Source organism: Pleurodeles waltl, chromosome 6 (genome assembly GCF_031143425.1).
Source record: "Pleurodeles waltl isolate 20211129_DDA chromosome 6, aPleWal1.hap1.20221129, whole genome shotgun sequence".
Taxonomy (NCBI): Eukaryota; Metazoa; Chordata; class Amphibia; order Caudata; family Salamandridae; genus Pleurodeles; species Pleurodeles waltl.
Window position 1 is genome coordinate 54,305,677 of NC_090445.1, and position 13,605 is coordinate 54,319,281.

The 13,605-nt window shown below is 41.9% G+C and overlaps 1 pseudogene; it reads right to left on the reverse strand.

The window, feature by feature from the left end:
* LOC138299182 (E3 ubiquitin-protein ligase TRIM39-like) overlaps nucleotides 1-13,605 on the reverse strand; it is a 192,854-nt pseudogene that overhangs the window by 110,354 nt on the left and 68,895 nt on the right.

The window sequence follows — 13,605 nt, forward strand, 5'->3', positions numbered from 1 at the left end:
AAATGGCCCACTGGGCCGTTTGCAACCAGTAAAATGCGTCATACATCTAGCCCATAGTCACAGGCATTTGCAGCATGGTCGAAAGCACTCTTAAAAGAAAAACAGCTTGCAATATTTCAAAACCAACACTGGATTGCAGGGGAATGCACAGCGTGGGATCTACAGCACAACATGCTGCTCACAGTAAACTAAACATCACACTACACAATAATTCTCCTTTTCAGTACACTCTTCTGAACAAATGTAAGGAGACAAAAGTGGCTAAAGAAGAAGAAAAAAAGCAGCAGACTCCCCTCAGAAACTTACACTCGCTCTCTCCAGAGCTATGATCAGTTATAATAGGTTTGCAATATATGGGTCTATTCTTGGTGACTTTTGACAATGACTCCAAGTTTGCTCAAGGGCGATCCAATCATGGTTTCATGATATTGCCAAATGTGCACTGTGAGCTGTTCCATTACTTAGGTGCAGGTTGCTTGTTCTTGCAAAGGGTATCTTAACTGTCAAACTCCCTTAAGCCCAGGTACTTATGATTTGATGGCAAGATGCAAGTTCCCACTCTTACAATGTAAAAAGAGCAAGACAGCACATTTTATTAAATACTACAATTCACACCCTACACCTGTAACCAAGAGAGGTGCATACGTAGTCATGCAGGTGGCAAAAGAGGGTTTTGTTTGTAGTGTCTACGAGTAGAAGAAAACATACCTCCTCAAGATGCTGTGTAGACCCTAGAGAAACAAAAAAGAGAGATGGTGAACAAGATACATTTGTATTCCACATAATTCTGAGCATAAACTTCACAAAGCACTGAGCTGCTATGTAAATAAGGCTTTCTGTCTGATGGGAAGACAGTTTCACATTTTAAACCTCACCAGAATGTCAGTGACTCAACACCGGACGTAGATTGTGAACTTATGATGCACACTTGGCTGTTATACTATGTAATTAATCATTTTATAAAATCACATTATTCAATTAAGGGGGTCATCCTGGCATTAGATATACAAGAACAAACTTTCAGACCCAAAAAGCCCGGTCTTGAGCTGCTACATGGAGGCTAGATGAGAGGCGCTTCTAATGGCTACTGGAGCAGCATGTTATATTAGATCATCCTTAATCTGGTGGACCACCTCAAAGACCATTCCATTAACACTGGGGACCTTCCATAATAACATTATTATTAGTTTAACAGTAATGGACATGTGCTCACCCTCATCAAATGAAAAAAACATATGGCATACACATCTATATGTATAGTACATAACTAACAATAATTTAGGTATACAAAAAAGTTATGGATGGAAAGGACTGAATTAATCTTGGGCACTTTTAATTACCCCGGTCGCATCCCAGAACGCATCATGCCACCTCAGTTTGGACCAAGCCCTACTTTCGCATATGACCGGGTCCAAACTGCAGTGACACAGTTAGCAAAATAACATGGACTGTGTGCAACCTGAGAAATTATCAGTGGCTGAGATTACTTCAAGCCTGCCATCCATCACTGTTTTGTATACTTCAGTGTAACAATTCTTTAAGACACATTTTGGCTCTCACATTAACCAATATGAACCATTATTAAAAAAAAACTAATCTTGGATGTTTTTATTTTAACACATTTTGAGAAATTCATTGTCAGGAAGATCTCCAAATCTTATAAACTCCAAGGAACAAATAACTAAGAGAACAGGCCCTCCTGATCTAGCACTCACGACCCCGTTCTAGTTTATCCATCATGAATGGCATCCATAATCAAAAGCCATACACATCATTCACTTCCTGTAAGTCATTTTGGAACAATCTGCTAGTGGGATTAGACGTCACTCTGCGCAGAGCCTCCTGGGACAAAGTGGACAAAAAACCTAAGATCAAAACATGCATAAGATCATGCTCTAAGACAAAATCGGGGCTATTCACAAAGGTAAAAAGGAGGTGGAGACAAATGTGTGAGTGTAATTTACTACTAACAAAAAGGAACAGTAGTACATCCAGCACCACATATGGCCAACCACTGACCCCTTTCATATAAAACAATGGAAGTAGGAACTTAAAATAGCACACAACAGAAATAATGTAACATTGAATTATTTAAAATAGTTAAAAATATTTAAAAAATGACTGCCTCAAATTTGAAGTAAAAAAAATGATATTTGTTTTTTTTATATTTAACTTTCTTTTTTTAAAAAGTAATGTAAGGTTCATTTTTATTAAAATAGAAATTACTTTTAATGTATTCTCTAGACCACTTTAATAACTGTGTTTTTTTTTTTTTTTTACTTTAGGTGGGAATTTATTTTTTTTATTTAAAACTTCAGAAAATAACTTTAACATTTATTATATTTGAATGAAAGATTAAATTCGAATTTAAGTTAACAGTGTTGTAAAGATTCCCTATGGTAAAGCATAGTAGTGAATGGAGAATGGGTCTTTAAAGATCCACCCAAATTTGGACCTTATTGCAGTTACTGAATCGGGCCTGCAAGCCAAAAGGGCTGCTTTTTGGAGATACATTCATTAAGGATATGAGCAAATAAGCCATCCCATTCACTTTCTTGGATAAGGCCCAATATTCTTTGAAAATGTTTGTGGGAGGACAGGGAAAGGAAGGAGTCGTTTTTATTGACATTTCACAGCAAGGGCAGCATTGTACTTCACAGTCTTTTACTCTAACCATGGAAGCAATCCTTAGTTAATCCCACAGATATCCTAGTTCCCGAGCATAAAGGAGAACTCCCACTGCATAGTCCTCTCTCTTAATTAACACAGGGGTTTGGCAATTGTTCTCATACCAAGAGAAAGTTTACTGAATGTCCTTGGGTACTGGACACTGCCCAGGATTCTGTATGACAAATGTATACAGTTCCTTTTCATCCATTTCCTCGCATGACCCTTCATTTTTTACCAAACACATCGGTTCAAACTTTATTACAAAAAAGGGCAATACAGCAGTTATTTCTACATTCACTGGGTTTTCAAAAGCACATATTTCTAGTTCAGACACAGAATAAAATACTATAACTATAACCAGTCGCAGCTCGCTTTGATCACAGGGTGGGGAGGTTTGGGGGGGGGGGGGTTGGTGCGGCATGCAGGGGTAAAATTTAATTTAAGAAAATGAAAAATAAAACATAAAACTTACCTGATCCGCCGCACTGCTCCTCTTTCTCCCGTCGCTGCAGGCAGACACAGGCTCCCAACCTGCCCTGGGACCAATCCTGACACAGGCAGACTGGGAGCTTGTGCATGCTCTCTGCATCCCGGCAACTATGTTGCTGGGTTGGAGAGAGCCTACTAGGCATTTGTATTTTGCTGACCCGAGACGGCTGGCCAAACATACATGCGCACTGAGGGGAGTGCACAGTGCACTCCCCTCACTGCTCATCACCCCCATGGCCCCACCCCTTTAACAAACAAAACGATAATAGACATGGTTTATTATCGTTTCTTTATTTAAAGTTTTGCTGCTTCCGCTGCTGGTGGGGGGGGGGGGGGGGGGGGAGCAACGCTCCTCAGCCCTAAAGGAGGAGCCGCCGCTGACTATAACTCACCACTCTACCGTGCACTGTCCTGTGACAAATTATGTAATATGAGATGTTATAAATGTTGTTATGAATGCTATGATTTCACATGCTGTAAGTGATGTAGTACTCAAGGGTATTAGCAGTGCATAGGAAAGCATGAGTTATAGTTAATGTAGTATGTTGAATTAGGGAGACAAGACTGTGCTCAGAGGTGCCCTACCTACAGTAATTTGAAGGTGGTGGGTAAATTATAAATTTAAGTGATAATTATAACTTTACAATTTATAACGTTTGTGTACTTTAAGTTGGATTTGTGTAGAAAGAATAAATAACATATTTCTAACTAAATTATCCTGTACCGTTGTTTTTTTCATTGTATGTTAATGACATTCATGTTTTTAAAATGAGTTTCTAGTCGTAGTTTCAGTGTCATTCATTGGAGTGTCGTTAAGTGGTGTGGCGTACGGACAGTGAAGGACAGTGTTGTGGAGTAGTGTAGAGTGGAGTGGAAGATCGTGGAGTGGAGCGGGGTGTTGTACAGTGTAGTGCTGTGTCGAACAGTAGAGTTGGGTGTTGTACAGTGGAGTGTCGTCGACTGGAGTGTTGTGAAACGGAGCGGAGTAGAGCATCATCGGGTAGAGAGGCGTAGAGTGGCATAGAAAGTAGCAGATATTGTGTTGCAGAATGTAGTGGCATAGAGTGAAGTTCAGTGAAATACATTGTTGTACAGTTCAGTGTTGTCTTGTGCACTGTCGTACAGAGGAGTGGCAGTCTCGTACAGTGTAGTGTCATACAATGGAGAGTTATTATTTATGAGAACAAAGTGCATGGTAGAGTGGCAAGTTATAGTTCATGTTAGGGAGCTGAAAAGAGTATGTATGGAGGTGTGCTACTTATAATAATTTGAAGCTGGTGGATAATTGAAAGTTCTAACTATTACTTTAGAATTTCTAAGGTTTGTGTAGTTTACGTTTGGTATATTTAGTAGAAAAAAGTTTTTTTCATTGAATTTTTTTTTTTTTAAAGATGTTTTATAAAAATTTGTTTTAAATCATAGAGTCCAGTGTCCTCGAGTGGAGTGTTGTTAAGTTTAGTGTCATTCAGTACGGTGGAGGAGAGTGTTGTGAAGTCTACTGCCGTAGAGTGGAGTATTGTAGAGTGGAATAGAGGGGAGTTGCGTGGTGTTGACTACAGTGTAGTAAAGTGTTGTACAGTGTAGTGGCATGGGGTCTCATTTAGTACAGTCAAGTATTGCAGAATGCAGCTGTGAGTTGTACAGTGGACTGACATGTCGTACAGTAGAGTAAGATGTCTTAGACTGTCAGAGTGGGGTAGAGTGTCAGAGTGCCGTTTCATCAAGTAAACAGGTATAAATTGGAGTGGTGTCTCATACAGTAGAGTGGAGTGCTGTGTCTTTTAGTGTTGGAAACAGTCGCAGAGTGGAGTCCAGTGTTGTACAATGGAGTGTACAGGTATAGAGTTGACTACACATCTGGACAGTGGCATGTACACGGATACAGTGGAGTAGAGTCTAGTAGAGTGGCATAGAGTGTAGTAGAGTTTTGTAAAGTGGAGTTATATAGAGTGGAGGAGAGTACACTTGTGTAGCTATTTTAGCCATGTTTTAGGCACACTGGTTTTAGCTAACTAGGTCTGCAGCTGTGCACTTTCACCCATTTACGTTTAATTCAGCATTGCTTTATTTTTCTATCGAATAGCTGTATTTGCGGTGCTGTTTTATTTTTCTCTATTTTGTTGTTTTTTCGCCTAGGAAAGCATTGTGTTCTTAGGACATATAGGGGGTCATTACGACCTCGGCGGTCTTTTCAAAAGACCGCCGAGGCCGCGGGAGACAGAATACCACCATTGCAGGAGGTATTTCTGTCTCCCTATTATGACATTTCCGCTGGGCCAGCGGACGGTAACAGTGTTACCGTCCACTGGCCCAGCGGAAATGTCACATCAACATTGCAGCCGGCTGGTAATAGAGCCGGCGGCAATGCTGATGTGCAGCGGGTGCAGTAGCACCCGTCGCACATTTCACTACCCGAAATTCGGGCAGTGAAATGCGCGACGGGCTATGCCTGGGGGCCCCCGCACTGTCCATGCCAAGTGCAGTGCAGGGGCCCCCAGGGGCACCCCAAGTCCCCTTGCCGCCAGCCTTTCAATGGCGGTGTGTACCGCCACGGACAGGCCGGTGGTCGGGTACTCATAATCCCCAGGGCAGCAGTGCTTGCACTGCTGCCCTGGGGATTATGACCGCCAGGTGGAATCCTACCGGTATAATGGAGGGGCCGGCGGAATGGCCGTGGCAAATCCTCCACGGTCATAATTGCTGGCGGAACACCGCCAGCCTGTTACCGCCAACATACCGCCGGCCGCCAGGGTCGTAATGACCCCCATAGTTCTCTTTGTACCTTTCCAAGTCTACAGTCAGGATAGGGTTGCCGACAAACGTGGTATGCTATGTCTGCTGCATTCACAGAAACACACACACTCATACGTATTGTCAGCTGTGTTAGCTGTCTTAGCTGTTAGCTGTGTTAGCTGTGTTATTATAAAACACCCCTTAGTCCCAGACACGTTAGGTAGAAATTCCAGCCAGATGACCATGACTGCATGCTGATTGCTGCAAGCTTCACCATAGCTACCTGCTTAGATGACCGAGTCCTGATCCAGGTGGGAACTGTGCCTTCTTAGACCTCAGGCCTCTTCTTAAGGTATGAGGGATGATGTTCTCCCAAAGGGAAGATTAGGCTTAGTATGCTGTGCTCATACCTAGCGTAGGTGAGGGGTTATAGATCCACTCTCCTGTTCAGACAGCATGGTAGGACTGTTCCTGTGTTTTACATTTTTAGTCACATGCCTGCTCCTATTGTCTCTCATTATCCTCGTTATTGCTATGCACCTACTTTTATCTAAGATGCAGATATTTTAATACATGCTTATTTAAATATATTCTGCCCCTGTTGTCTTTGCCAGAGTGAGACCTTGGAAACTGAGGGAATGGGATGCACTCTGATGTACCATGATTCCCTGGGTAGTCTATCTTACCATAAGCTCGGTTGCCACAATCATCTTGGTCAGAGATGAGGCGCTGCTAGTTAGCCGGAAACCTCGGATTAGTCCGACAGGTGTCACCAGGTGTGGAATTGTACTCAGCACCCACTACCTAGGCGATCCTACTGCCCAAATCCAGTGGCCTCATTACCCTAATGAGAACCTACGCGACACACTGAAGTGGCGTAGAGTGGAGATGCATAGATTGGAGTTGCATACAATGGAATAGCATAGAGTGGAGTGGCATAGAGTAGAATAGCATATAGTGGATTAAAATAGAATGGAGTAGGGTATAGTGAAGTAGCAGAGACTGGAGTGCTGTGCAGAGGAGTGACGTAGAGTGTAATAGCAAATAGCGTAACAGCATACAGTGGAGTGGTGTATACTAGAGTGGCATACAGTGGATTGGGGTAGAGCAACAAGTTACTTACCTTCAGTAACGCCTCAGGCGTCAGTCTGGATCCAGAGATTTATCTCAAGCATTACCCCTGCGTGCTGACAGGTGGCATTTGTCGGCTCCGAGTCCGTCACTGGCATCATAAGCGCCGAATAGGATGTTGCAGGACCTATATAGGCACCACCCCGGCACACAGACTTCAGTTTCTTTTCGCGACTTTCCATGCCAGAAGTGAGGAGCCATAAAGAACACTGACCACTGGTGCGTCAAAACTAGGGCCCGGAAAGGTAAGTCCCTGTCCCTAAAAATAAGTTCCCAGATCTGGTAGCATGGGTGGGTTGGTAAGAAATTTGCAACTAGAAATTGTCTCTACAAATAAGGTGTTACCGAAGGTAAGCAACTTGGTAATCAGACAGAGGTTGCAGATTCCTTACCTTAGAATAGATACCCAAGCAATACCATCCTTGGAGGAGGGTCTGTGAATCAAGATCATACTAGGAAGTCTTGCAGGACCAAACTGGCAAAGTACCCATCCCTTCGGACTGGACTGTGCAGGCCCTAGTGTTTGGTGAACGTGTGCAAGGATGTCCAAGTTGCTGCCTGGTGAATGTCAAGGACTGGAACTCTGTGTGCTAATGCAGTAGTTGCAGCTGTCACTGGTAGAGTGAGCAAGCACATTTTAATGCAGAGAATAACCCATCTAGAGATGGTTCTTTTCTGCACTGCTCGACCTTTCTTCATACCCACATACCCAACAAAGAACTGATCACCTACCTGGACCTCTTTGGTACAATCAAGGTAGAACGTCAATGCCCTTTTTTGGTCCAGGCGGTGGAGTCTCTCCTCTTCCTTAGAAGGATGTGGGGGTGCGTAAAAAGTAGGTAAGGTGATGGACTGGCCTAAATGAAAGTCTTCAGGATAGACAGAAAGGTAGGATGGCTTAGATGACAATTCCTGCAGCTTACTCACCTGCGGGCAGATGTAATGACCACAAGTAAGGCTGTTTTTAATGTTAGAAACCCAAGAGGACAATTGTAAAGAGCCTCAAAAGGAGCACACATGAGAAATGTCAGTACCAAATTCAAATCCCATTGGGGTATGATGATTGGTGATGGAGGAATCATGTGGGTAATCTACTAACAACAGTAAACTTAAACAAAGAGAGTTGGTCAGGTAATCTCAGAAATGCAGACATAGCAGACAAATAACCTTTGACGGTGCCTAAAACGGCGGGGCTAAAACAGAGCCCTGCTGGTCCAAAGAAAGTATAAGCAAGATGACCTCAGAAAGGAGCAGAGAGTGGGTCAACAGACTTGTCTGTGCACCATGCCTCAAATTTATGCCAACGACATGCATATACCATTTTGGTGGAGGGACACCTGCCTGCCAAGATAACATTACATACTCCGGGTGGAAGGTCAAAAGCTGTCAATTGCTGCCACTCAATCTCCACGCAAGAAGGCGAAGATGGGCAGGTTCAGGTGGAGCACCCTCCTGTGCTTCTGCGGCAGAAGGTCCTCCCGAAGAGGATCAATGGCCATGTTAAATAGCTTGAGATACCAGACTCTTCATGCCAAGTCCGGAGCCACAAGGATTACTTGGCCATGGTCATTCTTGATCTTCTTGAGAACCCTGGGTAGAAGTGGTATGGGTGGAAAGATGTACACAAGGCTTTAGCTCCACTCAAGACAAAGCGTCACCAAGCAAGTGCTGCCTTGGAAACTCCAATGCGCAAAACAGCTGACATTGTGCGTTCTCTGTGGAGGAGAACAGATCTAACCAATGCTCTCTCCACTGTTGAGACCTTGCGACACCTCCTGATGGAGACACCATTTGGAATCGACCATGCATTGTCAGCTGAGTTTGTCCGCTCTGGCGTTCAGGAAAATACCCTGATGTTCCAGCCATGTCCAGTGGTGCAGAGCCTGACAAAGGGTCCACGACTCCACCCCGCCCTGCTTATTGCATTACGGCACGGCAGTGGTTGTTGCCTGTGAACGCCTGCACTACTTTCCCTTTGAAAGAGGGAAGGAATGCTTTCACTGCCATCTGATCACCCTGAGCTTCAAAAGATTGATGTGGAGCCTAGACTCCGCTGGAGACCAGAAACCTCTGATCAACATCAGGATCAGCAAAGCTGTCTGTCGTGTGGTACATGTCCCATGACGGTCATGACAGGAATGCCCTATACCCTCCTAGGGCGTATGTGTTGTTTATATAATGGTCCATGCATTATTCAGAGAACAGTTCTGATGTAATGCTGTGTCTTGAAGATAGAAACTTCTGGGCTGGCAATACAAGTTAGCGTATCATGTACTGTACATGGCAGCCTTGGACAAAGGTACAGATTACATGTTGTACAACAGCTGATAAAAATGTGCAGCGTGAACTCTGTCTTCCTAGAAGAAGCAGCTGATAATACAATTACTAAAAGAAAGCTTGCTAAAAACATGAATAAAAAATGTGTATAAATGTTAAAGGCACAAACTGTGAAACTATAGGAGTGCCAAACCCAGTTACTAAAGGGTCCTCATGACAGTGCACTAGCGTAGAGTCTCATACAGCGCAGAGGCATAAAGTGAAAAGGCTTAGAGTGGAACAGCGCATCATGAGTGGCATACGGTGGAGTGGAATATATTGGAATGCCATAGGGTGGAGTGGTGAATAGTGTAGTGGCATGCAGTGGAGTGGACTATCTAATGTATGTGAAAATTAGCAGCAATAGATAATGTTGAGCAGAGTAACGTAAAACAGTGAATTGTGCCGTGTTGCATTTATCCCCGTTTACCAATCAATGCAATACTTGGCATAGTAAACATGTGTTGCTCTGTAAATCTGACTTAAGTATTGTGTTGCCCATATAACGCCATGCATGACACAAGGGTACTAAAATACATAATAATACAATAACACAGCTATGGTATCTTTGCAGTATACCGTGGTACATGACGATCACAAGCCAGTATATAATTGGGTGATGGTCATTTTTAGAAATTAAAAAGGAAGCTGTATTGTTTTTACTACACTTTGACAGTGTTCTGTGTTAAGGCCTTTGATATAGGTAGGTTGCAAGTTTTATTGTAGTTTTCTACCTATTACCATTTTATTAGAGTGGTAATAGGTAGGGAAATGTATATATTTTTTACATATATTTAAAGAAGTTTACAGAGTACTGTGCTAGTACCTAGTAAGAACCATAATTGTTAGGATTTTTTTTATACAGAATTGTTAAAACTTGTAAATACACTGCATTACACTAGATTTGTTAAGTATAGTGTATTATTGTTTTACTAATTCTTTAAGATTTTTTTCTCCAAGTACTGCAATACTTCTTAGGTAGTACAGCTGTATTCTGTGACTTTTTTTTTTTTAAATATACAGAAACTTAAATTATTATCCCAGACTATCACCACTTTACTAAAGTGGTAATATGTAGGAAAAACTTAAAAATCTATTTCTTACATATACCTAAGGCCCTAAGCCAGTATATTGGCAAAGTGGCCTTAAAACAAAATGCCTGCCTTAAACTTTTGTAAATGTAGTCATTATCCAGTGAGATAATGACTTGTCATCGCCATGTACCACGGTAGTTTTGCAAAATTTAGCAATATTCCACCAAAGTAATAGGGTCACAGATATCACTAAGTTTAAATGCTTTATAACTTACAAAACACGTACTGTACTTACATGCAGTACTCTCCATAATGTATAAGCCTGCCAAATTTCATGTCAATCCATTAAGCTATTCAGCCGTTATCAAGCTACATCGAACACAATAGTCCACGGAAAATGTCTTGGTGGTAAAAATGGTTTTGGGACCCCCCTCTTTCATCTTTGCACCCCTATTAACGATTCATCACAACGATTTCCATCATCACAAACTGTAGAAAATACTGTAAGTCTAAGAAGTTTGTGGTGATTTATCAAACGGGTGGAAAGTTATTAGGGAGCAAAAACCTGAGGCACTCCTATCTCCTGGAATACTAACTATAACTACAGATACACAATCAGATTTAATGTGACTTCTTTCTACTGTATTTGTTTGTTATTTTACATGATCATGAGTTTGATATAGTAGCTTATGTAGCTCACTGCTAGGTCACTTTTCCATTGTGTTGCACAGGCGTGCATAAAGATGGATTTTGTTGGCTTTTTGGGCATGGTTTTATTTTGTGAGCCAGAGAGCATCCAAAAAAAACTTATGTAGATTAAGATGTATTCTGTGCGTTAAGTATTTGCTATTGGTTTCCATTAGCACATGACCATAAATGGGTCTTTCAGTTGTTCATGTAGTAAATCTGAAACTTTACATATGCAGTCTAGTTTATTTTTTGGGCTTCCTAGCTACTTTTAGTAGTTTTGTGTAATACCACTAGGTGTTTGGCCTTTATAACTTCATGCCCTCTTCATAACATCACTTGCAATAGAAAAAAGGACTCTCAACATAGTCTAATGTACATTGCTGTGAACTTTCATTACAATCCGTTCAGCTGTGATGCTGCTACAAAAAGTATATGTAACGTGCACTGGGTCAAAATTTGTTTTTGTAGCCCCCTTTTTTATGTGACCAATCACCACAAAGCGTTCCATCATCATCCGCCAATGTAGAAGGTGGTATAGGTCTGAAAATTAGGAGTCAAAAATCCAAGGAGCTCCTATCTCTGGTAACCCCAACTATAACTGATAGAATATAAGGAAAATGTCACTTACCCAGTGTACATCTGTTCGTGGCATGAGACGCTGCAGATTCACATGCTGTGCATTATCCTGCCATCTAGTGTTGGGCTCGGAGTGTTACAAGTTGTTTTTCTTTAAAGAAGTATTTTCGAGTCACTTGACCGAGTGACTCCTCCCTTTCGGCTCCATTGCGCATGGGCGTCAACTCCATCTTAGATTGTTTTCCCCGCACAGGGTGAGGTAGGAGTTGTGAGTATACTAGATGTGCCCATGCAATGGAGTAGGTATGTATGTACTTAATGTGTATCAAAAGAGTAATTATTTACAAATTTACAATTTTCATTCAACTAATAACGGCTACAGGCTACCGGGGAGGTGGGAGGGCGCATGTGAATCTGCAGCGTCTCATGCCACGAACAGATGTACACTGGGTAAGTGACATTTTCCGTTCGGTGGCATGCGTAGCTGCAGATACACATGCTGTGCATAGACTAACAAGCAGTAATCTCCTCAAAAGCGGTGGTTTAGCCTGTAGGAGTTGAAGTTGTCTGAAATAATGTTCTTAATACAGCTGCCCTACAGTGGCTTGTTGCGTTGCTAAGACATCTACAAAGTAATGCTTAGTGAATGTATCAGGCGTAGACCAGGTGGCTGCCTTACAAATTTCTGTCATAGGTATATTCCCAAGAAAAGCCATTGTGGCGCCTTTCTTCTTAGTGGAATGTGCACTTGGTTTAATCGGTAAATCTCTTTTTGCTTTAATATAGCAAGTTAGAATACATTTAACTATCCATCTGGCGATGCCTTGTTTGGATATAGGATTACCTGCATGAGGTTTTTGGAAGGCTAGAAACAATTGCTTTGTGTTACAAAATTGTTTTGTTCTGTCAATGTAATACATTAGTGCTCTTTTTATGTCTAATGTATGTAAGGCTCTTTCGGCTACGGAGTCTGGTTGCGGAAAGAAGACTGGGAGTTCCACAGTTTGGTTTAGGTGGAATGGTGATATGACCTTTGGTAAGAATTTGGGATTTGTACGGAGAACCACTTTATGTTTATGTATTTGTATAAAGGGTTCTTGAATAGTAAATGCTTGTATCTAACTTACTCTTCTAAGTGATGTGATAGCTATTAGAAATGCTTCTTTCCAAGTCAGGTATTGCATTTCACAAGAATGCATGGGTTCGAATGGCGGGCCCATGAGTCGTGTTAATACAATATTAAGATTCCACAAAGGTACTGGTGGTGTCCTTGGGGTATGATTCTTTTTAGTCCCTCCATAATTGCCTTAATGACTGGTATTCTAAAAAGCGATGTTGTATGTGTAATCTGCAGATAGGCAGATATTGCAGTGAGATGTATTTTAACGGAAGAGAATGCTAGATTAGACTTTTGTAAGTGTAATAAGTAGCTTACAATGTCCTTTGTGGAGGCATGTAGTGGTTGAATCTGATTAGTGTGGCAGTTGCAAACAAATCTTTTCCATTTGTTTGCGTAACAATGTCTTGTTGTAGGTTTTCTAGCTTGTTCAATGACCTCCATACTCTCTTGTGTAAGGTTTAAATGTCCGAATTTTAAGACTTCAGGAGCCAGATTGCTAGATTGAGCGATGCTGAATTCGGGTGTCTGATCTGTTGTTTGTGTTGTGTTAACAGATCTGGTATGTTTGGTAATTTGATGTGAGGTACTACTGACAAGTCCAACAGTTTTGTGTACCACGGTTGGCGAGCCCAGGTTGGTGCTATGAGTATTAGTTTGAGTTTGTTTTGACTTAGTTTATTGACCAGATAAGGAATGAGTGGGAGAGGGGGAAAAGCGTAAGCAAATATCCCTGACCAACTGATCCATAGTGCATTGCCCGTGGACTGAGGGTGTGGGTACCTGGACGCGAAGTTTTGGCATTTCGCGTTTTCTTTTGTTGCGAATAGGTCTATGTTTGGTGTTCCC